General features: G+C 49.4%; 1 protein-coding gene across 5 annotated transcripts in view; it reads left to right on the top strand.

The window, feature by feature from the left end:
• ARAP1 (ArfGAP with RhoGAP domain, ankyrin repeat and PH domain 1) overlaps positions 1-26,129 on the top strand; it is a 196,633-nt gene that overhangs the window by 2,480 nt on the left and 168,024 nt on the right. For 3 of the 5 annotated variants that reach the window (XM_054973344.1, XM_054973347.1, XM_054973348.1), the window contains exon 1: positions 25,988-26,076. The exons of the other annotated variants lie outside the window; for them this stretch is intronic. The gene's annotated coding sequence lies outside the window, so the exon portion shown is untranslated. Of the gene's footprint in view, positions 1-25,987; positions 26,077-26,129 lie in introns of those variants that run through there. 5 annotated transcript variants of the gene reach the window in all.

Here is a 26,129-nt window from a genome sequence, read left to right on the forward strand (position 1 = left end):
GGACTCTTTACTGGTTATCTTTAACTTAAAAAAAAACGTAATGTAGTTAAAATCCAGATGCTCTGACCAAATCCTCTGTAATGATCATCATTTAGTTTTAGCCTGAAAAAGCAACTACAGGCAGGGGTGAAACTTGAACTTGAGACAGAAGCCCCCTTCCCTAGATCCCAGTATGATCACTAGCTGGGGTGTCCCTGATCCAAACTGGGGGACGCTGTGGCCAGGGGTGGAATTCGCGAGGAGCCCAGCCTGGGTACTTAGGGTGGTGGTGAGCACACACTGAGTTCCAACCTGAATTTCAGCCTTGGCCTCAGGGCCTCCCAATGGGGATCAAGGCTGCAGCACTGGGGAAGGGGTTTATTTCAACTCTGCCCCCCATGCCAAGTCAGACACCGCCCCCCTCCTCTGAGCCCTGGTTGGGGTAGAAACAAGGCCGCCTCTTTCCCTAGTAGGCAGGGGATCCAGAATGCTTTTGCGTGTCCTCGCATAAACCTGCCTGGGATGCCTACAGGCACCAGCTGCTTGGCTCTGGCTGCAGCGCAAGAGAGCTGGAACCACTGTGCGGCAGCCAAGACACGTCCCCCCCTCCCAACATCCTCCACGCTTTCACAGTGGATCTCGGGGTACATGTCTTGGCTTGCCTACTGCGGCTGTGTTCTGGCCGTAGTGCAAACCGTGTGATGTTCCCTTCTTGGTCCCTGCACTGAGTCCTCTTTCCAAGGCCGCTGCTTGCAAAAGAAATGGCCAGCAAAAGAAGGACCACTCTCTCGAGGTTCCCCTCTTGCAGCTCTCCCAACGGAACCTCATACCCGTCTGCTGTTGCAGATAGGAGTAAGAGGAGAGTTCAGTTCCCCTGGGGGCACCAGAATAAAGCGCCCAGGCCTTCACGTCTGTTGCTTGAGGTGCCAGTCTTCCACAGCAGGATGAAAGCGAGTCTTAATTTCAGGTGCTTGGAATTTCCCAGGTCTGTTTCCAAGCCATATATTTGACCTGCCAGACAGCTGGAACGCCTTTGCATTCAGGAAATAACATCTCAGGTGGGTAGAACAAAATTCGAGTTCATTAGCACCAAAGACCAAGAAAATTTTCCAGGATATGAGCATGCTCGGGACTCGTGAATGCATATGCCCTGGAAAATTTTGTTGAACTTCAACAAGCTACTGAACTTTTATTCAGGGAATGGGTATCAGAAACTCTCTTGTCACCTGGAAGGCGTACTAGTTTACTGTGATAGAGCTTTACTGGACTAGACTCCCACTTTAAGTGAAGCATTTCAGGTGCCACAAGACAGTGTGCACCGTTTTTGCTTCGTCAGGGTAACACCGTCTCTCTCTGGAATGAGAAAAATGAGAGGTGACCCACATGCAAGTTTTTAGCCTGGATTGGCCACAGCGCTCTTTAGAGCCTAGAAACAGAGGGGGGAAAAAAACTCAAGGGGCAGAGGAGAAAAAGACTCTTTGTGTGTGAGAGAAGGGCAAACATTCCTTTGCATTCAGTCCTTCCCACAAAGATTTCTGCAGCCTCTTTGCTTCCATTGCGAGAGACCCTTGGCTGCTCTCTTCGCTGCCCGCGTCACCCGGCTGGCACAGGAGCGGGTGCCAAATTCGCTCTTGCGTTCTGTCCCTGGGAAGACGCACCCTGCTTGCTGAGTGCAGGGCCAGCTGCCCCCTTGCCCCCCTTGCCCACCTCTTCCTTCATCAGGGTCCAAAGTGAGCACTTCCTGTGAGTCTGACCCGGAAATTGCAGCGGGTCCAGAATGCTGTTGCACGTGTCCTGATGGGTACACCATACAGGGCACACACAACTCCAACTCTGCAGCAGCTACCCTGGCTCCCCATGGAGTTCTGAGTCTGGCTCAAGGTGTTGGTTTTAACCTATAAAGCCCTAAACGGACTGGGACCAGCATACCCGAGGGACTGCCTCTCCCCCATATATACCCCGGAGGGTGCTGAGATCTGTAGGTAAACACCTACTGGTGGTCCCTGGCCCCAGGGAGGCTTGACTGGCCTCGACCAGGGCCAGGGCGTTTTTGGTCCTGGCCCCAACCTGGTAGAACTCTCTGTTGGAGGACTCTCGGACCCTCCAAGGTCTTCTATCCTTTCGGTGGGTCTGCAAGACAGAGATGTTCTGCCAGGCATTTGGTTGAGGCCAACATTAAATCCATCAATGAGTCTCCCTGCTGGTCTCCCACCTGTGGGGGGGGGGCATATGGTCACCTGCGCTATGCGTATGAGCAGCCGCAGGATATCAGTCCACACCTTCACCCTTTTTATACATGATGAGCAGGTGAATTGCCGAGGTGCTGTATTGTAAGATTTGCGATTTTATTGTTATGCCTTTTTCTTGTTGTAACCCGCTCTGAATTAAATTAAATTATAAATAATGATGATGATGATGTGTGACTAACAGAGGAAGCCTCCTGAAGAGGTAACACCATGCAGCCACCTCTAGGGTAAGGTTGCCAGCCTCCAGGTAGTGGCTGGAGATCTCCCGGAATTACATATGGTCTCCAGGCCACAAAGATCATTTCACCTGGAGAAAATGCCTACTTTGGGGGGCAGACTCTATGGAATTATGCCATGCCAAGGTCCTTTCCCTCCCCAAACCCCACTTTCTCCAGGTTTCTCCAGGTGTCACCCCCCAGATCTCCAGGAATTTTCCAACTTGGAGCTGGCAACCCTACTCCGGGGGCAGATTTGGGGGGCTGTTCGAGGTGGCTGTGTGGGAGACCCAGATCTGACCCATAAGACGGTGTCTGGAGGGAAGTTCTCCTGCTTGGACCCCTTTGAAAGGGACGTGCGTGCACTCATTCCCCCCCCCCCCCCCATGCTGGCGTTTGTGTCTGTGTTCTTCTCCCTTCTCTTTGAGGGTCACGGCTTGCTCTTCTATGAATCGGGATGAATCAGAGTCTGTTCCTCCAGCCAGAAAGGGAGGGTCTTTGCACAGAGCACCCTTTCTTTGCTGTGTGGCTCCCCACTTTTTGCTCTTGGAGTGAACGCTGCTTTTTTAAATTGGCATTCTGGATCTGCAAAGTGGCTTGATCCGCTCTCTAGCTGAGATGATCGTAGCACATCCCTGCTCACCGTTGAGGCATATTCATTTTTTGTGTCTGCATTCTGACATGTCCACTAAAGGACATTGTAGTCATGCACAGAAACATAGATGCATAGAGCGAGAAGGGATCTCCAAGGGTCATCTAGCCCACCCCCTGAACAATACAGGAAATGCACAGCTTTCTCCCCTCCACTCTTATTTTCTCATTGTCCCCTGCTGTATGCCCAGAGGAAGACAAATGACCTCCAGGAACCCTGGGCAATCTGGCCTAGAGGATAATTCCTGCCTGACCTGAAGGGGTGTGTATGTATGTTATGTGCCGTCAAGTTGCCTCTGACCTATGGTGACCCTATGAATGAAAGACCTCCAAACTGTCCTATTATTAACAGACTTGCTCAGATCTTGCAAACTGGAGGATGTGGCTTCTTTTATTGAGTCCAGCCATCTCGTTTTGGGTCTTCCTCTTTTCCTACTGCCTTCCACTTTTCCTAGCATTATTGACTTTTCCAGAGAATCTTGTCTTCTCATGATGTGACCAAAGTACGGTAGTCTCAGTGTTGTCATTTTAACTTCTGGTGACCAACTGTAATGTATTCATTTAGGAGATTTATACCCCTCTTTTCTGTTTTACAGTCAAATAATTTGGAATCATTACATTAAAAAGAAAATTGCCAAGGCAAGAACTTATCCAGCATATCAACAAATGACTATCAGAAAATGTCAACTCTCCAGTTAAAAAGTAGTTGAAATACCAGTTTAATATAAAAACTTGACTCCCTGAAACAAATGGTCTTTAACGGTTGGAGGCAAACGGGCCCTGTACGTTGTTTGGAAGCCCACTGGCCCCACTTCAGAGAGGGGCAAGATTGCCAAACAGGGGTTATAGGGCTGTGTTGTAAGAAGTTGCTCTGAGAGATGGCTTGGTACGGACGGGGACTATACGCTACTCTGTTGGGTCCTGTCTGCTGATTTAGACATGCGCCTACTAGGGAATTTCCACATTGCTAAACATGCCATGTAAATTAGTTAAGCTTTGTTTCAGAAATATTTCGTCTCTGTGGTCAGCTTTATGCTTGTTCCCCCCCCAATTTTCTGCAACTATATTCTACCAACTCTCTTTCGCTGAATGTCCCAACTTCTGTTCATTATTCCACTTTGCTCAGTGAATGTCCTAGCTTTTGATTATATTGTATTTTTACGTGCACTGTGTAATATGCCTTGGATCTGAGTGAGAAAGATGGACTATAAATAAATTGATAATATTTTTTTAAAAATAGCAAGTCGCAGGCAAGTTTACACAAACAGTATAGGATGCCAGTTTTTAGATCAGACAGAGCAGCAGAATAGGCCCTTCGGGCACCACCATTCTACCAAGGGTGTATGGAATTTACCTAGCTAGACCTAGGGTTGCCACTCCAAGTTGAGACATTCCTGGAGATCTGGAGGGGTGAAACCTGGAGAAAGAGGGGTTTGGGGAGGGAAAGGACTTTGGCATGGCATAATTCCATAGAGTCCACCCGCCAAAGTAGCCATTTTCTCCAGGTGAACTGATCTCTGTGGCCTGGAGACCAGTTGTAATTCCGGGAGATCTCCAGCCACTACCTGGAGGCTGGCAACCCTAGCTAGACCCAAGATGTGAGCTCTCAAGGCCAAGTTTCCTTCAAGGCTAGTAAGTGGCAGGTGGTGAAGGAAGGAGGAATGTAGAGCAGAAATGACCTTGCTGTCCAAATTTCCTCTCCCAGGTTCTCTACTGTGACTTTTCCTGTTAAATAATATGCATATTAAATTAACGTTTTAGCATATGATAATATTGGTCAGTATTGAGAGCTGGCAATGAAATGGCTTTTTTTTGTATTCGTGACAATGTATGACTGCAAAGCAGGGCTGGCCCCTCCTGGGAGAGTCCTGGCCCCTTCACAGAACGTTTAGCTTTAATTTAAGGGAGAGGGGAATGACTTGCCCTTTTACGTAGGGAGGAAAATGTGCAACCTTTCCCCACCTTCCAGGGTTCTGGCCAGAGGGCGCAGAGGTAGGGGGCTGGGAACAGCCTGGAGCATTGTAATAATAACAATAACAACATTTGATTTATATACAGGACAACCTAATGTCCACTCAGAGCAGTTTACAAAGTATGTTATTATTATCCCCACAACAATTATTTATTTATTTATTTTATTCGATTTATACCCCGGTCTCCCCACAGATGGGCTCAGGGCGGCTAACAACATTAAAAATACATTAAAATCACAAAAACATAAAATCAATAATAATTTTTTAAAAATCATTAAAATAGTCCAGGAGCAGGCTATTTAAACAAATATTGGGAGTCCGTATATGGATGGCCGAGGGCAGCCCCGGAAGAAGTGGTGGTCTTAGGTGGAAGAAGGAGGACACCCGCTGGCACTCAGCTGGAGGCCCGGCGGAACATCTCCGTTTTACAGGCCCTGCGGAACTGTAACAGGTCCCCCAGGGCCCGGATCTCCAGCGGGAGAGCGTTCCACAACAATCACCCTGTGAGGTGGGTGAGGCTGAAAGAGCTCCTAGAAGCTAAATAGAAAAGAGTCCAGTAGCACTTTTAAGACTAACCAACTTTACTGTAGCATAAGCTTTTGAGAACCAGAGTTCTCTTCGTCAGATGCAATAGTTCTCGTTGTCATCATGGACAAACATAACTACATACAGGAAGCAGAGAGACAACTCTACAACACAACATTCTATAAAACACTACCTTCTGACCCTATGGAGCAATAATGCATCTGACGAAGAGAACTGTGATTCTTGAAAGCTTATACTACAGTACAATTGGTTAGTTTTCAAGGTGCTACTGGACTCTTTTCTATTTTGCTACTACAGACTAACACGGCTGACTCTCCTAGAAGTTGTGACTGATGCAAGGCCACCCAGCTGGCTTCAAGTGGGAAATCAAACCGCGTTCTCCAGATTAGAGTCCCGCGCTCTTAACCACTACACCAAACTGGCTCTCAAACTTGGTACTGAAGGGGAAAAAACATTTTTAGTAGAACTATCTAAGCCAATATATTGGATTGTTGGCATTTAGGAATTTGCTGTTGGAATTGATTTCACAAAGGCTCTGCCAAGTAGCCTTGCCCTACAGTGACCACCGCACCACCACCACATTTGATTTATATAAATTGAATGTTGTTGTTGTTATTATTATTAAGACACTTAAATGCCCACTCAGAGCAGTTTACAAAGTGTGTTATTATTATTCTCACAACAATCACCCTGTGAGGTGGGTGGAGCTGAGAGAGCTCTGGAAGAGCTGTGACTGACTCAAGGTCACCCAGCTGGCTTCAACCAGAGGAGTGGGAAATCAAACCTGGCTCTCCAGATTAGAGTCCTGCCACTCTCGACCACCACACCAAACTGACTTTTCCCCCTATAGTCTGTCCCCCTGCCCCATCCATCCGTCCGCCCGTTGTTCGTCTCTCCATCCATCCATGTGAATGGAAATGTTTCAAAAGAGGATCTTATTTCCTGTGTTATGTGCGAGAGCATCGCTTTTTCACACTGGCAAATGCCTCGCCCGCCGTTGCTTTAGGCAGGAAAAGCCATTCCCTTGGAAGGCCGTTCTAATGTGTTAGGAATAGACATCATTTAATGGTGCGTAAAGGAGAACAGGCGTGACTTCATGCAGATTGGCCCGTGTGATAGCTGCATTTGTAGGAAATGAGATTTAGATTTTTAAAAATGTCTGTTCCCCTTGTGGCACCCTGTATTAAACCATATTTACATTTAAAAAAAAAACAGCAACAGCCGTAGCTGTTATAAACAGAAGGGGTTGTGCCCCTGAAAGACGAACCCAGTTTTTATTCCAGCATCAGCTTCCATGGCCTATGGAAGTCAGTTCTAGAGTAAAAGCATTGTAAATTTCCAAGCCCCCCCCCCCCAGACTTCGCTTTTTTGGAGGTCTGAGAAGCCAGACTGAGTGGAAACACTGCCTCTTTCCTTGCAGCCTTTGTGCTCCCCCCCACACCGTTCGTGGAGAAGTAGCTTAGTTGAGTGGGTGGAGGAAACCTCGGCAGGTGCCGGCCAGGCCAGGGGCTGCCTCTGCCAAGGAGGAAGCAGGAGAGGAGCTCTTCCGTGATCTGATGCTGCTTAGCCAAAGAAGCTGGAAGGCTGCCCTTTGTGATGTGCAGAAGTGCGCTGGCTCTGGGCCAGAGAGCGTTTGAGAGCCAGGGGGGCATTGGGGCTGCGGGGATGTATAAGCGAGCCACCGTGGAGCCCCCTCCAGTAGCCCCAGCCTGAGCGCAGCTTCTTTGCGGCAGAACTTTGCAGCACGTCCGTCTGCAGCAAGAGGAATTGCTGGAAGGCCTTGCAGAGGATCGGCTTCCTTCGCCCTCTTTGGAGTCCCTGTGGCAGCTCTCCATTCTTCTGCTTCTGTCTTTATGAATCGTGCTGCTGAAAAATCTGAGCCACGTGAACCCTGCGTCTCCGGCAGAGCAGATTGGGGCTTGGTTCTGCTTGATCTGGGCCGCCAGTGGCCATCCAGGACTTTCCCCTGTTAGTTTAGTGGCCTGTCCACCCCCAGTTCTGGCCCATCAGTGGCTGCACAATAGGGGGAATTTTCAGCAGTTGCTGCTTGTCCAGAGAGAAATCACAGACTGATGATGTTCTTTAATTCTACACAGTTTTTCAAGAGATGGTTGTGTGTGTGTGTGTGTGTGTGTGTGTGTGTGTGTCCTTTTGCTGCTGGTCCTCTTTCTCCTTAGAAAGGATGTTGTTGCTGTGACTTCCCGCACCCGGGGTTGCCAGTCTCCAGGTGGTGGCTGGAGATCTCCTGGAATTACAGCTGATCTCCAGGCCATAGAGATCCGTTCCCCAGGAGAAAATGGTGGATCCAATGGCATTATACCCTGCTGAGGTCTCTCCCCTCCCCAAATTCTGCCCTCACCAGGCCTTGACCCCCAAAACTCCGGGAACTTCCCAACCTGGAGCTTCCCAACCTGTGATGTGGGGGGCATGTTTGTGGAGCCTGCCATGTCCCACTCCCAAATGCAAATGGTTTTGCGAATTATGCAAGGCACTTGTTTGAGGCATGACTTCGTTTTTCTTTCTCTCTGCTCCTAGCAACTGCCAGAAGTTGAGGAAGGAACAGGGAAAGAGTCGCTCCTGTTTTCATCGCAGGCAGCAGCAAAACATGAGACTGATTGACGGGAGGAGGGGCTTGCTTTCTCCCTTTCTCCCAAATTGCACATTTTTGTATGTGCTGCTTATTGGTTAGACAGGCTAGGAGGAAGCGAGCCGGAGGTCACCATTTCCCTTTCATGTCAATCATAGCTGTGACTTCTCTTGTTGGCTAGAACAATGGAAGGCAGGTGTGAGCTTGTTTCTGGCTGGAGGGTTGGCCCCGACGCTGCCTGCACAGTTTGGCTTCTGTCTCTGAACGATCCAGGAGCATGAGAAAGCAAGCTTGTTCTTTTTCAGAGGGAAGCTGAGAATCCGTCCCAGCGAATAGCTGCAATGGTACAGGAGCTACCTGGACAACTGAGCCCTGTGGCAAGCTAGCCTCGACTCACCCGCTGAAGACTGGACTGCGGGTGTTTTGTTCTCGGCCTTAGAATCTATTCGAATGGCAGGGTGCAACCCTGGAGCAGAGCATGCGTGCAGTGTGTTTTCCCCCAAAGAGAGCATTCCTGACCATAGAGAAATAGCATGAGATGCGTGGAGGGTTTTTTTTTGACAAGTTTGAACTCTTCTCCCAGATTAAAAGCAAAGGCAATAAACTCTAGCGCTGTAAACTGCTTTTTTTTTCTGAATGGAAGACCAGAAGTGCCAGTGGAAATTTACTGCTGGGAATTCTCAGGTGGGCTCCATGCCAACTGCAAAATGGGCCAGCCAAAAAAAACACCAACCAGAGAGAGAAACAGAGAATTCTTTGCACTGAGCTGGAGGGTGGGGAGGGGGGAGGCACAGATGGGTTAATGTGGCTGGAATTAGATTAGCTCCACTTAGAGAATGATTGAGAAGGGGAATAGATCCCGAGGAGTTCGCCGTTTTAGTCTGTAGTTGCAAAATAGTCAAGAGTCCAGTAGCACCTTTAAGACTAACCAACTTTGTAGCATGAGCTTTCGAGAACCACAGCTCTTTTTGTCAGATGCATTGTCAGATGCATCTGACGAAGAGAGCTGTGGTTCTCGAAAGCTTATGCTACAATAAAGTTGGTTATGATGCATCTGACAAAGAGAGCTGTGGTTCTCGAAAGCTTATGCTACAATAAAGTTGGTTATGATGCATCTGATGAAGAGAGTTGTGGTTCTCGAAAGCTTATGCTACAATAAAGTTGGTTATGATGCATCTGATGAAGAGAGCTGTGGTTCTCGAAAGCTTATGCTGCAATGAAGTTGTTTATGATGCATCTGACGAAGAGAGCTGTGGTTCTCGAAAGCTTATTCTACAATAAAGTTGGTTATGATGCATCTGACAAAGAGAGCTGTGGTTCTCGAAAGCTTATGCTACAATAAAGTTGGTTATGATGCATCTGACGAAGAGAGTTGTGGTTCTCGAAAGCTTATGCTACAATAAAGTTGGTTATGATGCATCTGATGAAGAGAGCTGTGGTTCTCGAAAGCTTATTCTACAATAAAGTTGGTTATGATGCATCTGACGAAGAGAGCTGTGGTTCTCGAAAGCTTATTCTACAATAAAGTTGGTTATGATGCATCTGACGAAGAGAGCTGTGGTTCTCGAAAGCTTATGCTACAATAAAGTTGGTTATGATGCATCTGATGAAGAGAGTTGTGGTTCTCGAAAGCTTATGCTACAATAAAGTTGGTTATGATGCATCTGATGAAGAGAGCTGTGGTTCTCAAAAGCTTATGCTGCAATGAAGTTGTTTATGATGCATCTGACGAAGAGAGCTGTGGTTCTCAAAAGCTTATGCTACAATAAAGTTGGTTATGATGCATCTGATGAAGAGAGCTGTGGTTCTCGAAAGCTTATGCTACAATAAAGTTGGTTATGATGCATCTGACGAAGAGAGTTGTGGTTCTCGAAAGCTTATGCTACAATAAAGTTGGTTATGATGCATCTGATGAAGAGAGCTGTGGTTCTCAAAAGCTTATGCTGCAATGAAGTTGTTTATGATGCATCTGACGAAGAGAGCTGTGGTTCTCGAAAGCTTATGCTACAATAAAGTTGGTTATGATGCATCTGATGAAGAGAGCTGTGGCTCTTGAAAGCTTATGCCACAATAATATTGGTTAGTCTTAACGGTGCTGCTGGACTTTACTATTTTGAGAAGGGGAAGAAGCAGAAACTGGAGCTGAATCCATAAAGTATTGTTCTGTACTCATCACTTCGTTGACGCTGCAGGGTTTGTCCTGACCTGACATTGCATACTTTGGGATAAGAGACAGAAAGAGAGGGAGAACGCCCAGAGGGGACTGAAGGTATTTGGGTATTATTGTGTACCAATCTTCAAGCAGAACACAAGAAGATTTCTCACCACCACCCACAGCCAACATCAGATCAACAAAGAGACAGCGAGAGATTCTGCACCTCCTAGAAGGTGCTTTTCTTGCAGCCCGCTTTCTGCTTTCCCCTTCTGCCCGTTTTTTGTCTCTCCTGCACAATCCAAACGGCTTCTGCTTTACACACCCAGTTCCTCCTCTCTGCACGCTCTGATGGGGCCTAAACGGAGACCCTCTCCTGACAACTGGGAAACTTCCACAGACCACTAACGGGTCAGAGGCCCTTTCCCCGCCACACTCTTCGTGGTACCCTGAGAGTAATTTCGCTGTTTTGTCTGCACAGGGATGGGCAAATTTCCACCCCGAATCTCTGCCCACTTTTGAGTGCTCTGAGCCGGGAGTCAATGGCGGAAGCTCAGTTTTGACAGGAGATGAGACAGCACGCGAGGGCTTTTGCTTCACTGCCGGTCCTGTTGATAATCCATCCTTAGATTTGCTTCAAGAGGAGCCTCTGGGGCCTGGACAGATCAGCTGACCGTTGCAAAGCAAGCATACCCTGGCTGCTTGCTTTGCACGGGGCGCATGTCAGGTTCCTGCCCGGCTTTAAGAGGTTGCTATAAATGTGATTGGCCTGTGAACACCCAAACCCCGCGTGGTGTTGGGATCCAGACGTAGGTGCGAAAAGCAACTGCTAAGGGGCATATATGGCTCTGGGGATGGAGCGTTCATTCTCCCTCTACTGATGCATCCCGAGTCCCCCTGGGCCCTCCCCGTGTCTGCTTCCTGCTGCTGAAATCTTCCCCTAGCAATCCCAACGTGCGCCTCGTAGCACATGCAGAATGCTCCCGGTATATTCTTTTGACGTTTTCCAGGGCATGCCCCTTTGTGGGCAAGGCTAGGAATGTCTCAGTGGGCAACGAGAGCGCCCCTTTTCAAGCATCTGCCTTCAGGGACCCCTTTGAGCTTGGTCTGCTCTGCACATTTCCCGGGAACCCCAACTCCATTGCAAACATTTGGGGCCACCCTAGGGGTACTGGCCAGGCCAGATGGCTCTCCCTCTTGCTTATCTAGAACCAGTTGTGGACTGGGAAGTGAAAATGGGCCTGGAGCAAGCCCAGTTCAGTAGTCTGTGTGGTAGACTAGCCAGTGCTCCAGTGCTGCTCATTTCAGTGGGGCTAACCGTGGGCTTTAGGTCACCCACTGCATCCTCTCCCAGGCTGGCTGCAGCTCAGGAGGAGAAAGTGGGGGAACTGACAGCAGCTATCATTGCTGCTGAAGGGTCTGAGCCGAGTGGCCCCGGAGGCTTTGGCCACGTTGCTGGGGCTTGGCTCTGCTAGCTCCTGGCCACCAGAAATTTCCCTGTAAGTGAAATGATCAGGCTACCCACTGGAAGAACACACCCTGCAGTGCACGTTGGGGGATATTGGGCCTTTAACTCAGAGGAAAGCTCTTGGTGGGTTGCAGTCTTGGAGGGTCGGGGACGTCAGGAGCAAACTTGGTCCCGGCAGTGCCACAGTGCTCAGACCTGACCGGGGGTGGTGAGTGGGGCAGCTTGGCCTTGCCCCAACCTCACCATCACCGGCTGAGCACCTCCCAACTCAGGCCCATTGAGCAGCAGCCTGTTAAGAGATGGCAGGCAACGCTGCACCCGCTGTGGTCATTGCCGCTGGCTGGGTTCAGCCCCAACCGCTCAGCTCGATCTCCTCCCAGGCTGGTTCAATGGCCCCACCCACCCCATTGCAGGGGAAGACGGGTGATGGCAGGCCAGCTGTCTTTTGGGTGTGTGTGTGTGTGTGTGTGTGTGGCCATTGATCTTCCTGCCGAGCATCTCTTTGATGAGGTTCCCAGGAATGTTGGGGATTCCTTGGGGCACATCTTGGAAAGCCCTGAACTGTATCATTATAAGCAGAAGCTACAACCGAGTCCCCCTTTGAAGAAAAAAGCTGCAATTTCCACTATACAGGAGGGTCTTCTGCCTGCCCAGTTTGGACATGCCCTGGAATGTAGTCTGCTGCCATTCCCAGATCCCGGCACGATCCTGGATTAGTGGTGGCAAAGGAATGGCACCCTGTACATGCTCTGGTTGACTGTCACGCTTCCAGTTTTGAGAATGGGTGTCAGGCCTGGTTCAGTCTGTGTCCTGTCCCCTTGTATTGCTTGGTACCCGGTGAAGGGAGCTTGGCTCTCAAAAGCTTATACCTGGGATATTTGGTTGGCCTTTACGGTGCTATTGGACTCGAATCTTGTCCTTGTAAGTCCTGTTAATCTCTTGTGAGGATGATTGACGGCACAGAGGCTGGCTAACGGGGCTGCTAAAGGGCTGGAAGGGTCTGCATCTGGGCCCTCTCCTTAACATACTTTCGTCAGGCCTCCAGTAAGGTTAACCTGGGCCGATTCCAGACGACTAACCTTAAATCGCTCCATGCCGCCCTCTTCCGGATCGCGACGGGGAAAATGCGAAATATCGCGCGAGGAAACGCGATATTTCGCATTTTCCCCGTCGCGATCCGGAAGAGGGCGGCATGGAGCGATTTAAGGTTAGTCGTCTGGAATCGGCCCTGGGGCAACCACAAGCCCTTGAGGAAGGCGTTTGTGCTTCTGGTGACTCATGAGCCCTGGCTCTGGGCAGTGAGTCAGCACTAGAGACGGTCACGAACTGAAGCATGAACCAAAGTTCGGCACAAACCGAGCCGGTTTGTGGTTCGCAAACCATCGGTTCATCAGAGCCCATTTCTGACGAACTGCCACGAACTTTAGGCCGGTCCGTTTGGTTCATTTTTTGGTTTGTCACTGCAGATAACCTAGCGCTGATCAATCAGTTTCCTAGGGAACAGGGGGAAATGGGCATTCTGCAGATCTTCTGTTGACCCGGAAGTGACATTTTGTTGACCCGGAAGTGATGTTTTCACGAACCAAACCGGTTTGTGAACTGGGGCAAGTTAGTGGAAGTTTGTGGTTTGTGAAACACGATGAACCATGAACTACATGTTTCCCTCTCCAGTTTGTGCCCATCTCTGATCAGCAGTTACCCGGCAGAAGTTGCCCCACAGCTTGTCTTGACCAAAACTGAACCTGCGGCTGCAGTTTTAAAAGATCACATCACCTGCCAATGGTGACATCATTTCTGAATACGAACAAGAATGCCACAAAACAGCATGCAAACTTTCGAGTTCTCTGGAATTCCTTATCAGGCTGAATGTTCAGGGTTTTTTTTTTTAAAAAAAGAGAGAGAAAAGTTTTTTCAAGGCACAGTGTGACAGTCAAAGCCTGCATATTTGTGTTCTCCTCCTCGCTCCCAGCCAGCCTGATGAAGAGTTCTGCATAACTCCAAAGCTTGTCATGATATTTTGCTCTGCGCAGACCCTTGGCGGCTGCTTCTCTCTCTGCATGGGAGGGAACCATCTCTCGGCACCAGGAGATGCAACAGGCAGAACGCCCCCCCCCCCATGCAATTCTCCCCAAGGCTGAATTGAGGAGACAACTTTTGTTGATTTGGTTTGCAAAAGTTTCCCAACTTTTGTTGATTTGGTTTGCTTTGATTTTTTTTGTCCTGACAACTTTTATCCTCTCCCTCAGACTCCTCAGCCTTTAAGGTGTGTGTGTGTGTTTTAAATAGATTGTTATTGTTGCCTGCATGTTTTTGAAATCAAAAAGTCCAGTAGCACCTTTAAGACTAACCAATTTTATTGTAGCATAAGCTTTCGAGAATCTTTCGAAAGCTTATGCTACAATAAAATTGGTTAGTCTTAAAGGTGCTACTGGACTCTTTTTGATTTTACTACCACAGACTAACACGGCTAACTCCTCTGCGTGCATGTTTTTGGAATGTATTTTTACTTCCTCTGTAGCCTGTTTTATGGTGATTGCTTTGTAAGAGGCCATGAGAGCCGGCATAGAAATCTTTGGAAATAAGTAACAGGCAGTTTCCTCACCCCACCCTCTGGACCAGGAAACGGGGCCCGAGCCAAGCTACAAGTGACACCTGACCCAGGTTGCAGCTGTAATGGAGAGCCAAGCTGTAAAATCAGGACGCCTACATTTCCCATCAAAACTTGAGGGAAGCTGACAAGTGTCCAACCTGTGTCAGGCGTCACTTGTAGCTTGGCTCTAAGGGCAGGAGCAGGTTTCAGCTGTACCCTCGTGGCCTTGCTCTCTCTGGGGGAACCACTGAGCCCGCCCCCCACCGGGCCTCTGCCATACTGAAACTTTCCATATTGACTGGACACAGGGTAGAGAGGCGCTTCTTTTATGTTGGTATTTTGATTGATTCTTGATTGATTGATTGATTGAGGGCTGCCTTGAAGGTATCATCAAAAGGCAGAGATTTTTTTTTAAATCAACATTTTAATTCATTTTAACAAGCAACCCCATAAAGTAGGCCACCGCTATCCCCATAACGTCGGTGTTGTGGGGGGTGGGAAACATGGGGAAACTGAGGCTGCGCAATTATGGCTTGCATGGCCAGCCAGGGAGTTAATGGCTGAGCCGAGTTTGTACCTGGACACATCTGAATTCGTAGGTCATGCTCTGGATGACTCGGGAAGCACACTTTTCTTGGAGTGGCGGGAAGGCAGCAAGAATAACAGGCACCTGAAAACGTTCCTTCGTGCTCCTAGGATTGCACGTTGTTAGGCTTGGCGTGCAGATGTTGCCTGGGGAAAGTGCAGAATGCAACTTCTGGACTGAGCCCATTCCTATGGAGAAAGCTTAGTGTGAATCTAGGCCAGTCTCAGTATGTGCAGCGAGTGGATCATGCAAGGCAAGGGTCTACTTGCATGCAAGCCAACCTCTGTAGCAGGGGTGGCCAAACTGCAGCTCGGGAGCCACATGTGGCTCTTCTAGACATATTTTGTGGCTCCTGGAGGTCTCTGAGTATCGCCATGGCCATACATTTAATTTAGTTTGGCTTATTTCCCTCCCTCCCCTCCCCTCTTTCCATGTTTTTCCCTCCCTCCCTTTCCTTCTTTCTTTCCATGTCTCTCTCCTTTTTCCCCATTTTTTCCTTCTTCTTTCTTTTCATGTCTTTCATATTTTCAATAAAAAATGTGAGGTTGCTGGCTCTGACCTGGGGACTTTGGGGGTGAAGCCTAGCAAGGATGTGATATCACTTTTGTGATGTTACTTCCAAGTCAAAGGTCAGATGATGGCTCTTCCCAAGCTCCACCCCTTCCAATGATGTCACTTCCAGCATACTGCACCCAAACCCCACCCCTTCCTGTGATATCACTTTCAGGACACTCCCCCAAACCCACCTCTTTATCTGAAGTCACTTCAATGCATCATGTCTTGTGGCTCTCAAACATCTCACGTTTTTTCTATGTGGCTCTTACATTAAACAAGTCTGGCCACCTCTGCTCTGTAGGCTTTCTATGCACAGTGTGTGTGGAAGTGGGAGGGGTGCCCTTCTTGCCTGCGTGGCATCTGGAGGTGTTGCCCAGAGAAAGTTCATCGACCCCTTCGGAACGGAAGCATGACACAGGCATCCAGTCCCAGAGAGAAGGTATTTATTTGCTTGGTTGTTGCAAAGGCTTGGTAGGTGTACCTGCACTGCCCAGAAGGCACGTCCCACCCCAGAGGTGGTGGCAGTTCAGCAGGTATCACTAGAAGATGCTATTCTAGTTCTTTGTAGTTTCGGGTGGGTAGCTGTGTTGGTCTGTAGTAGAAGAGCCAGATTTAGGTCCAGTAGTACCTTAAAGACCAATGAGATCTCCAGGGCAGGGGCTTTCGACTCAGGCGCTTCTGGACCTGTGTCTCGCTCTAGTTCTTTATGACATTGCTGCCATTTCGAAAACTCAGGGCAGAGTTGCAGTTCATCCTTGGGGGCCCCTGAAAACCAAAGACTAGCGTGGAAAATAAAATTAATTTCTGCTATCCGTGAGGAGAGTGGCTAGAGAGTGGGACTTGTAATGTGAGCAGGGCTCATTTCGAGGGGGAACGCGCCGGAACGCAGTTCCGGCAGGTCCCCAAAGAGGTCACATGTCAGGTGGCCCCGCCCACCTGACTCACAGCCATTTTGGGCCCATTTTGGCTTGGATTGGGGCTGAAACGGCCCGGATCGGGCCTCTGACAGGTGGTGGATCACTCTCCCACTCATCAGTGAAAGGGCCATTTTGGGCCCGTTTCGGCCATTTTGGTCCTCCAGGTATCACCAGGGCTCATTTTGAGGGGGAACGCACAGGAACGCAGTTCCGGCAGTTCCCCAAAGAGGCCACATGTCAGGAGGCCCCACCCACCTGACTCTCAGCCATTTTGGGCCCGTTTCGGGCTGAATTGGGGCCGAAACGGCCTGGATCGGGCCTCTGACAGGTGGTGGATCACTCTCCCACTCATCAGTGAAAGGGCCATTTTGGGCCCGTTTCGGCCATTTTGGGCCTCCAGGTATCACCAGGGCTCATTTTGAGGGGGAACGCACAGGAACGCAGTTCCGGCAGTTCCCCAAAGAGGCCACATGTCAGGAGGCCCCACCCACCTGACTCTCAGCCATTTTGGGCCCGTTTCGGGCTGGATTGGGGCTGAAACGGCCCGGATCGGGCCTCTGACAGGTGGTGGATCACTCTCCCACTCATCAGTGAAAGGGCCATTTTGGGCCCGTTTCGGCCATTTTGGGCCTCCAGGTATCACCAGGGCTCATTTTGAGGGGGAACGCACAGGAACGCAGTTCCGGCAGTTCCCCAAAGAGGCCACATGTCAGGAGGCCCCACCCACCTGACTCTCAGCCATTTTGGGCCCGTTTCGGGCTGGATTGGGGCCGAAACGGCCTGGATCGGGCCTCTGACAGGTGGTGGATCACTCTCCCGCTCATCAGTGGCCTGATCCTGACTATTTCGGGCCCCTTTTCAGCCATTTTTAGCCCCTTTTTGCCATTTTGGGCCCAATTTCAGCCCTGAACGGCCAGGATTGGGTCCAAAACAGCCAGGATAGGTGATGTCGGGGTGTGGCATATGCAAATCAGTTATACTAAGAACACACTTCCGGTAATGGCAAGAGGCATGGCATATGCTAACGAGCTATGCTAATGAGCTCCTCCAGCTCTTTTTCTACGAAATGACTCCCGAATGTGAGAAATGTGAAAGGAAGCAACGAAAACAAGGTCAGAGAGATTGCACTGCGGCTGGTCACAAGGGTTTGGTGTGTGTGCTTTGGGCAGTCATGTTGCAGTGGAAATGACCAAGGCTTGGTGTGGAGGGAGCAGGGGAGCAGGCAGAGGCACTGCAGGCTCCTGGAGCACCCCATGAGAGACTGTGCTCCTCCCAGCCGTTCCCTCCCCCGTGTGAGGAAGAGGAGGGTGCTTTCTGGGTTTTACTCTTGCTGCTTACCAACCTTCCTGGTAGGTATGAATCGAAGCCTGGAGGTTTTGCATTCAGTTCCTTCTCTCAGCGGCATGTGGCTGAAGACCCCCCCCCCTTTAAAGTCCCCATGAGTGGTAGACAGCCCCTGCTTTCCGTGCAGGAGGTCTCAGTTTCGATCTCCAGAGTCGCCAGAGGCCCGAGGCGGTAGGAAAGAGCATTCTCTCCCAGGAGCATGGCTGACAGACAGAGTCGCCATGACTGTAATTAATGAGATGGAATCTGCGGCAGGCAAGAGTCTAGTCCAGTAGCACTTTAAAGACCGGCAAGAGTTTCCAAGGTATAAGCTTTTGGGGAAGGTATAAGCTTTTGTTTTGCAAATTTCTGGGCCTGTAGCAGGGGTTACTTTGGGTGTGTATGGGAGGAGGCAGTTGTGAATTTCCTGCATTGTGCAGGGGGTTGGACTAGATGACCCTAGAAGTCCCTTCCAACCCTATGGTTCTTTGATTCTAATCAAGCGCCCTTTGTCAGATGCCAAATAAGGAGCTGGACTCTCGAAAGTTGATACCCTGGACATCTTGTTGGTCTTTAAGGTGCCACTGGACTCGAATCATTTCTTCTACTGCAGGCCAACTACCTACCAGAAATTATCTGCAGAAGGCAGCTTCACAGATGGCTAAAGGGGCCAGGGTCCCTGAGACAGATGGCATCTGATGCTTAGAGTTGCCAGCCTCCAGGTGGTAATAGCCAAAAAAACTGGGCAATCCCCGGTTCAGTTGCACTATACAATAGTGGGAAATCCCACCTGGGAATTAACAATATCAAATCTTTTACCTCCAATATATATTAAAGTGACCAGTGCTAGTGCCGCTATATAGATCGTATCGGCATCACCCTCCGGGTCCCATGAGTGAATAAAGAAGGACACGGTAGTCCATTGATGCCCCTGAGGAAGTCCGCGGGATGAAATCTGTGGTTTTGACAGTTTGGGCTTTGTATTTTTGGATCTCCATCTTTCCACCGAGTCAACTAAAGATCTTTGGAAGAGACCTTAAAGAAAAGAAAAAAGGCATTTACTTTGAGAACTTGTAAGAATCTTTGGATACTTACCTTCATGTGGTCCCGGAGCAACTACCCTGATTCCGATTGAAAATACAGGAGGGGAGTGTTCCATCCGTCATTGATTATGTCTTTTGTATGTATTGGATGCATTTCATAGAAATGATTTGTTGGAATTGTATGAATATAATGAAACGGTTTTTCCTGGAATGCATATAATTGGTTGAGCACTGCTCACTTTAATATATATTGGAGGAATAAGATTTGATACTGTTAATTCCCGGGTGGAGCCTCCAGGTGGTGGCTGGAGATCTCCCAGAATTACGAGTGATCTCCAGGTAGTGCAAGCCAAGAGAGCAAGTATCAGGAAGTTTTGCTCCATTGGCAGGCAAGAATGGGGTTTTATGGCTTATACCAGATGTGGCCAACCCCGAGGCCTGTTGTTGCTTGCCTGTCCAACGGACATGTATTGGGCGTACTGATTTCCTGCCAGTTTGGGACACCCATAGTCCAGCATTATGCTACCAAAATGCGCAAGAGCAGGGGAGTGACGTTAAATCCTCGCCCTCCTTCCAATGGTTTCCTGTCATTTTTTTTCACCCTCCTACGTTTCCTGCCGCCGGAAACCACTTGCATGCTGCTACCCTGTCAGATCCTCTACCCTGCCGTCAATACTGGGCACGTTCTGCTTCCAGCGCCTGAACACGAGGGCCCTTCGTAGAATACATTGCCACATAGAGTTATGAGCAAAAATAAATGGGGAAGAATTGTGAAATATTCCGCCCCCCCCAACACAAATGGGGACCCGAGACAGGTTGCAATTTCTATTGTAATAAGTATTGCAGTTGTAATAAATAATCAAAATAATTAACCCTCACCCCTACCACTGGGCAGTGTGCAGGATTCCGTCCTGGAATCCTCCAACCCTCCGCTTTCAAGCCTTTATGATGGGAAGATAACATTGGAGCAGCCGGGCAGTGTCTGAATGCCTCCAGTGTCTCTTATCAGCTGGTATGTCTGTGCCCTGAAGCAAAACCCTTTCTTTCTCAAGCCATCAAATCTCCCTTTCAGCCTGCCGCTCTTCCCTCCCCAGCAGTTCACTTGGGAAAAGTTCCTGCTCAGAAGTACATGACGGACGTGTCTCCTTTAATTCTAAATGCATAGCGGGCAGGCTGTAGCTTCCATCACCCAGCCTTCTGCACACTCACGTTCAGACCGTCACTTGGTTTATTATTCCACTTGCGTAGAATGTGTTTATTTCCTTCATTTATAGCCTGCCAAAGCAGCTTACATCATTCTTCTTGTCCTCCAATTTATCCTTAACAACAACCCTGAGGGGTAGGTTAGGCTGAGAGTGTATGACGAGGTCACCCAGCAGGCTTCCACGGCAGAGTGGGGATTTGAACCTGGGCCTCCCAGATCCTGGTTTGACCCTCTACTCACTGAATATAGATTTGCTCATGGGAGGGAAATAGAATTTTTTAGCATCTGTGGCTCAGATTTTGGGTTGCCTCAGTGTAGTGTGATCCTGTGCTTACTTACAAGTAAATCCCCGTGAGTCACAAAATTTATATAATCCAATAAAAACGGATTACCACATTCTCTCTATTATTCAAGGCTTTTCCTTCTAGAATAAAGGGTGGAGTCAGGTCTTGGTCAGGGCACCAAAACTATGGTACTCTCTACCAAGGAAAACCCACGTCCCCCCCTCCCCTTCTGTTGCCATCTTCCACCAACTTTTTTGTTTGGCATTCCCTCAGTCCTCCCTCCTTCCTGCCCAATGTTGTAATTGTTCTTTTTTACATTTTAATGTGTATTTTAGCTCTGGTTTTAATTATTTTAATGATGTGTTTTTGGTTGGTTTTAATGGTTTTTAAGATATGATTTTATGATATTTTCCATGGTCAAAGATCCAGAGGAGTTAGCCGTGTTAGTCTGTAGTAGCAAAATCAAAGAGTCCAGTAGCACCTTTAAGACTAACCAATTTTATTGTAGCATAAGCTTTCGAGAATCAAGTTCTCTTCGTCAGATGCATGGTACCATGCATCTGACGAAGAGGACTTGATCTGACGAAGAGAACTGTGATTCTCAAAAGCTTATGCTACAATAAAATTGGTTAGTCTTAAAGGTGCTACTGGACTCTTTTTGATTTTATGATATTTGTTTCTTAGCTGCCTTGGTGGCCCTTAGGAAGGCAGAAAGGCAGAGTATGGGCTTTGTAAAATAAAGAGCAGCTCCTGGAATTCCTGTGCCTGCCACGAAAACCTTGGATTGGGCCCCAGCTTCAGCATCCTTAAGACCTGGCGTGGGGATTGGGATTTCTGCTCTTTTCATCTGGCCCTGTTTGTTCAAAGCTCTGCAGTAGGCGGATGCCCCTGAAGCGGGACCAGAATGCTATTAAGACCCACAAGATGGGAGAGAGGGCCACCCACACCTGGGCTCCAGCCCGCTTTGGAGGGCTCCAAGTTGGATGCCCGTTATTCCCATTCCCAACAAATAAATATGCCCGTCTCTTCCTTGGAGACTGTATAGAAGCCACCCCCTCTGCAGCAGGGGATGCTGCCTGCGAAGCGTGTCTTCCTTTCGGTTTCAGGGCAGAGCTGTGGCCAGCCTGCAGCTCGTACAGAAGCTGATAAATCTATCAAGAGACCAGTGGGCTGAGAAGGGAGTTTGTTCTCTCCCCCGGCTTCTGTGTCATGGTGGAGTTATAGAAAAGAGCAAGAGTCCAGTAGCACCAATAAGACTCACAAAATTTGTGGTAGGGTCTGAGCTTTTGTGAGCCACAGCACACTTCTTCAGATACAGCTCGAATGAGAGTCCGTCTGTCCTTATATCTTGGAGAGTGGAATGATTGCAGAAGCCGAATGATAATAGCTGGTGAATGACAATAGCAGGTGTGAGTGGATAGGGTGGGGTATGCAGAGGGGTGGTGGGTGTGGAGGAATCAGCACTGGAAAATGAGAAAGGAAGTCTATGTCTTGATTCAGTCCAGGTGGATGCATTGTCTTGAGCTTCGTTATCGGTTGCAATTCAGCAGTGTGGAGTTATGTGATTCTTGCTGTAACAGACTAACACGAGGAGGCCCACAGTGGAAGTACTTCCTCCTGAGTAAGTGAACATAGGAAGTGATTCACAGGACCAGAGATGTTATGAGCAACTGCAAACTGCAGTCCTCGGTAGTATGTGGGGCATTTTTGAGCATGGCACGAGCAGTCCAGCTTTCAAAGCTTAAGATGGGAGGGGGTCGATCTGTCTGCCTGTGTTGTATATTTTTATCCTGCTCTTCCTTCGAAGCGCTCCAAGCTCTGTACATAGCTCTCTCTTCCCCATTTAACCCTTACAATGACCATGTGAGATAGATCAAGATGCGCAGCCGTGTTAGTCTGTCTATAGCAGTGGAAAAGAGCGAGAGTCCAGTAGCACCTATAAGACTAACAAAATTAGTGGTTAGGGTAAGATCATACCCCACCACCACTAATTTTGTTAGTCTTACAGGTGCTAATGACCTTGTGAGTTAGATATGTTGCACTTCTCACTTTCGGCCTGCCCATTGTGCTTCCCGGTTTGATCCATGAGTGCTTGTGCCGTGAACCTCTCTTGCTGGCCTAGAAAAGCTTCCCCAGCCTCCTCAGACTCTACAGTGCAAGGCACTGGAGGACTTCGCAGTTGTCTGTTGGGATTCTGTAGCAGTGGATTTCCCACACTGTGCGCACAGGGTGTCTGTGTGTGGAATAGATGCACCCCAAGACCCCTTTCCAGTGGTACGGCTGAAGATGGATGTTTTGAAGAAATGCAGTCTGAGAGAGAGTTGCAGGGACCCAGCCTTCCGACGGCTACTGTCTGTGATGACGCGTCAGTCTAGCAGAAGTCTTCTCCTTTTAGGCAGTGGTAGGAAATGAGGAAGGGGACAAATCATTGCATAAGATGTGGTTCTTTTCCAGCTTCGGTTCAACTGTGATATTTCTGTGTGGGCACGATATAAATAGATGTTGATGAAGTTCTATCTTCGTCACGTTTGGGCTGTATTTATATCCTGTAGATTAATGGCTAAATCAGGATTTCCCAGAGAACAGCAATAAACTTCTAAAATGGGGAGCTCTCCCTCCTTTACTTTTTAGAGCACCAAAGAGTAAGAATTTCCTGTCTCCTGTAGTCTGACCGTGCTTCCTGACGGGGCGGACCAAAGCCTGAGGTCAGTGACTCATCCAGGGTTGTGACAGACAGCCTCTTCTAAGGGTGGGTGATCCCGTTGCATCTCTGCATCAGGAGGGCTTGAGGATCTGCTTGCACCCAATACTGAGATGTGGCAGAATGCCTGCCTTCTGCGGGGGCCAGCTGAGAGCAGGAAAGGCAAGAGGAGCGGGCAGCCTCCCCCCTGGGTGGGTGCTTGGGGTCCATGGAAGGTCTTTGCAGGAGATCTCCCCCCCTGGATGGGTGCTTGAGGTTCATGGAAGGTCTTTGCAGGAGATCTTCCCCCCTGGATGGGTGCTTGAGGTTCATGGAAGGTCTTTGCAGGATATCTTCCCCCCTGGATGGGTGCTTGAGGTTCATGGAAGGTCTTTGCAGGAGATCTTCCCCCCTGGATGGGTGCTTGAGGTCCATGAGAGGTCTTTGCAAGATGGATGCTTGAGGTTCATGGAAAGTCTTTGCAGGAGATCTTCCCCCCTGGATGGGTGCTTGAGGTCCATGGAAGGTCTTTGCAGGAGATCTCCCCCCCTGGATGGGTGCTTGAGGTTCATGGAAGGTCTTTGCAGGAGATCTCCCCCCCCCCCCTGGATGGGTGCTTGAGGTCCATGAGAGGTCTTTGCAAGATGGATGCTTGGGGTTCATGGAAGGTCTTTGCAGGAGATCTTCCCCCCTGGATGGGTGCTTGAGGTTCATGGAAGGTCTTTGCAGGAGATCTTCCCCCCTGGATGGGTGCTTGAGGTTCATGGGAAGTCTTTGCAGGAGATCTTCCCCCCTGGATGGGTGCTTGAGGTCCATGAGAGGTCTTTGCAAGATGGATGCTTGAGGTTCATGGAAAGGCTTTGCAGATCTTCCCCCCTGGATGGGTGCTTGAGGTTCATGGGAAGTCTTTGCAGGAGATCTTCCCCCCTGGATGGGTGCTTGAGGTCCATGAGAGGTCTTTGCAAGATGGATGCTTGAGGTTCATGGAAAGGCTTTGCAGATCTTCCCCCCTGGATGGGTGCTTGAGGTTCATGGGAAGTCTTTGCAGGAGATCTTCCCCCCTGGATGGGTGCTTGAGGTCCATGAGAGGTCTTTGCAAGATGGATGCTTGAGGTTCATGGAAAGTCTTTGCAGGAGATCCTCCCCCCTGGATGGGTGCTTGAGGTCCATGGAAGGTCTTTGCAGGAGATCTCCCCCCCTGGATGGGTGCTTGAGGTTCATGGAAGGTCTTTGCAGGAGATCTCCCCCCCTGGATGGATGCTTGGGGTTCATGGAAGGTCTTTGCAGGAGATCTTCCCCCCTGGATGGGTGCTTGAGGTTCATGGAAGGTCTTTGCAGGAGATCTTCCCCCCTGGATGGGTGCTTGAGGTTCATGGAAGGTCTTTGCAGGAGATCTTCCCCCCTGGATGGGTGCTTGAGGTTCATGGAAGGTCTTTGCAGGAGATCTTCCCCCCTGGATGGGTGCTTGAGGTTCATGGGAAGTCTTTGCAGGAGATCTTCCCCCCTGGATGGGTGCTTGAGGTCCATGAGAGGTCTTTGCAAGATGGATGCTTGAGGTTCATGGAAAGGCTTTGCAGATCTTCCCCCCTGGATGGGTGCTTGAGGTTCATGGGAAGTCTTTGCAGGAGATCTTCCCCCCTGGATGGGTGCTTGAGGTCCATGAGAGGTCTTTGCAAGATGGATGCTTGAGGTTCATGGAAAGGCTTTGCAGATCTTCCCCCCTGGATGGGTGCTTGAGGTTCATGGGAAGTCTTTGCAGGAGATCTTCCCCCCTGGATGGGTGCTTGAGGTCCATGAGAGGTCTTTGCAAGATGGATGCTTGAGGTTCATGGAAAGTCTTTGCAGGAGATCCTCCCCCCTGGATGGGTGCTTGAGGTCCATGGAAGGTCTTTGCAGGAGATCTCCCCCCCTGGATGGGTGCTTGAGGTTCATGGAAGGTCTTTGCAGGAGATCTCCCCCCCTGGATGGATGCTTGGGGTTCATGGAAGGTCTTTGCAGGAGATCTCCCCCCCTGGATGGGTGCTTGAGGTTCATGGAAGGTCTTTGCAGGAGATCTTCCCCCCTGGATGGGTGCTTGAGGTTCATGGAAGGTCTTTGCAGGAGATCTCCCCCCCTGGATGGATGCTTGGGGTTCATGGAAGGTCTTTGCAGGAGATCTTCCCCCCTGGATGGGTGCTTGAGGTTCATGGAAGGTCTTTGCAGGATATCTTCCCCCCTGGATGGGTGCTTGAGGTTCATGGAAAGTCTTTGCAGGAGATCTTCCCCCCTGGATGGGTGCTTGAGGTCCACGAGAGGTCTTTGCAAGATGGATGCTTGAGGTTCATGGAAAGGCTTTGCAGATCTTCCCCCCTGGATGGGTGCTTGAGGTTCATGGGAAGTCTTTGCAGGAGATCTTCCCCCCTGGATGGGTGCTTGAGGTCCATGAGAGATCTTTGCAGGATGGATGCTTGGGGTTCATGGAAGGTCTTTGCAGGAGATATTCCCCCCTGGATGGGTGCTTGAGGTTCATGGAAGGTCTTTGCAGGAGATCTTCCCCCCTGGATGGGTGCTTGAGGTTCATGGAAAGTCTTTGCAGGAGATCTTCCCCCCTGGATGGGTGCTTGAGGTCCATGAGAGGTCTTTGCAAGATGGATGCTTGGGGTTCATGGAAGGTCTTTGCAGGAGATCTTCCCGGTGGACTATGCCCCCAGTTCATTAGCAGTGGCTGAAGGGCACTTGTTTGAGTTACTGTTCATGGGCAGCCTCGTGGTAGAGACCGCTGGTACTGCACTTTCCACTTGCTTAACTCTTTCCTTCCTGGTCGGGACGGGGTTTTTTTTGGTGACAAATCTTCAAAAGCAGGCTGTAACAGATGCCTGCTGCCGTTCTGATCTTCCTGCTGAAGATCAAGTTGCAAAACATTCTCTGCATGTTTTTTTTTTAATATTCTCTCAAGTTCCTCATCTGTGGTTTCAACAGTCGGAAAGGTCCTGTAAGCTGAAACTCCCCAGCTGCAAGGCTCTGAATTCTTGTGACGAGAGGACATGGATCGGCCCGTTTTGTGGAGTTGCTGCCAGGGCAGGAGGTGAAGCTGAACGGTGAGTGGGCTGTCTTCCGCGGTCCTGGTCTCCCCCTCCTAAGAGGTTTGGTT

Source organism: Eublepharis macularius, chromosome 3 (genome assembly GCF_028583425.1).
Source record: "Eublepharis macularius isolate TG4126 chromosome 3, MPM_Emac_v1.0, whole genome shotgun sequence".
NCBI lineage: Eukaryota > Metazoa > Chordata > Lepidosauria > Squamata > Eublepharidae > Eublepharis > Eublepharis macularius.